This window comes from Bison bison, unplaced genomic scaffold, assembly GCF_000754665.1.
Source record: "Bison bison bison isolate TAMUID 2011002044 unplaced genomic scaffold, Bison_UMD1.0 scf7180017834947, whole genome shotgun sequence".
Taxonomy (NCBI): Eukaryota; Metazoa; Chordata; class Mammalia; order Artiodactyla; family Bovidae; genus Bison; species Bison bison.
In genome coordinates, this window is record NW_011472899.1 from 24,152 (window position 1) to 26,054 (window position 1,903).

The 1,903-nt window shown below is 42.2% G+C and overlaps 1 protein-coding gene across 1 annotated transcript in view; it reads right to left on the reverse strand.

Annotated features, from left to right (window-relative positions):
- The window catches only part of LOC104983348 (muscleblind-like protein 3), a gene marked incomplete at its 3' end in the record, with an annotated part of 26,370 nt that overhangs the window by 24,068 nt on the left and 399 nt on the right, over window positions 1-1,903 (reverse strand). The gene's annotated exons all lie outside the window — the stretch shown is intronic.

A 1,903-nucleotide genomic window follows, 5' to 3' on the forward strand; every position in this document is an offset into this window, starting at 1 on the left:
TGAAGGGAGGAGGAACTCAACAATCACACTGTTGTTCTCTGCAACAGCCCACGAGATAACCTGATTACCAGAACTGAAACATGTAGGGCTGAACCGGATTTTAAGGAACATCTCCTGCACCTTTATCTTACAGAGAAAGTGAAGGCCAAATTGATGATGTGGCTCGTCCTAATTAACAAGCAGCTCAGTACGGACAGAAGCCAAGTTTCCAGACTCTCACTACCCAATATGGATTTTCAGTTCAAATGACTCTTTCTCTATAAAGATTTTCCTGAAACCATGTTCCCACCCCCACTCCTCCACTCCCTTTTATCTCTCCTTCGTTTGTGCTTCCAGCTGCATCTTGTACTCAGTTTTATCATGGCACTTATCACTGTGTACATTGATAAATTGTTTGCATGCCTATCTCCCCATTTGACTTTGAGTTTGTTTAAAGGCAAGACTGTATCTTCCTCATCTTTGAACCTCCAGGGCTGTTTCTGTGCCTGGTGAATAGTGACTACTCTATAAAAGTTTGCTGAGTGGATAAACTTTGTGGGAATAATTTTATAGGGTATCACACTAAGCCTGCCTTAGAAGCCTAATTGCTTCTCTTGCTATTTCCTTCCCTAAGTTCTTTCTTCTTCCTCCAGAAGAGAACAATAGCCAACACATGACTGAGGCTGTTCCTGGTTTTCTGATTCAAATAAACCGTTATTTTATTCAGGTATAGTAAATAGTTCATTTGTTACTGCTTATTTTTTTAAATGAATATATACTCTGACATGTATGTGACCATCATGGCTGAAAATTCCTGGTCATTCAGTATACACTGAATCAGAAATGTTACGAACCCAAGGCACGCAGACACAAACCCTGGTATAATTCCCAGGGGTCTGTGGTCACAAGAACCGCCCAGGATATAGAGCCCCTATAAAACTGAATAAAGGAACCTGCAGCAGATTCATATTTAATCAGCACCTGGGCCTGCCCAAGGGGAGCACTGCTTTTCGAGGGTCAGTTTAGAATAAAGTGCCTCCTCCAACTGCTCCATTCCCACTCTTCATTTCTCTAACCAGCTGCAAGTCAAATTCCCTGAAGCTACTTAGACAAAGGTGGAATATAAGGTTTTAGGATAATCACACCGGGTGAGGCCTTCCTGTGCATCTCTACTGACCTCTTACAACAAAAATGTTTCTGCTGTGCTTAAGACCCATAATTCAGCTGTATTCACGTTGAACATTGATTCTCAAATAATCATGAGCTTGAACTTTTTCTGAAGAACAAATAACACCAAAAATCATAGTTGCTGTTCATAGTGAAACCAAGCCTGCCTCCCCAATACCCCAGGTCTGCTCCCTGCCCACTTCCCAATTTTTCCCCCTGTGGTCTAACACCTTCAGTTGCTTGAGAAAAATGTGATATCTGTTCAATATGTTCCTCAGGAATGTATCATCTCTGTTTACAAAACAGACAACCAGAATCAAATTAAAATCCCCAAACAACTGAAGCACACAGGTACCGAGTTACCAAAAGTCAGAGGCGTTTCTGATGCTAAGTATTCATGGAAGCTGTCTTTAAAGTAGTTGATGGCTGCCAACAGAAAATGTCATTAAAATACAGAAAAAGAGGAAAGAATGAAAAGAATGACATTGAATTTGTTACTCCAAGAATTAAAATACACAGAAAATCATGCACCTTCAAGAAGCTACTTGCTACATAGGCTTCTTAGGAAGCAACATAAAAGGGGTGTCTCCCTCCACCCTTAGGCAGTCAGATCTCTGGCTCTCAGCATTGCCTCGGCTCCCTTTTCTGGACACCCGTCCAGTCACTACAGCGACTCAGAACCAGGACAGAATGGACACTGGCTGCCTGTACCCTTTCTTCCCGGCTAGGGCTTCCATCTGGGCTCACATCTACGGTT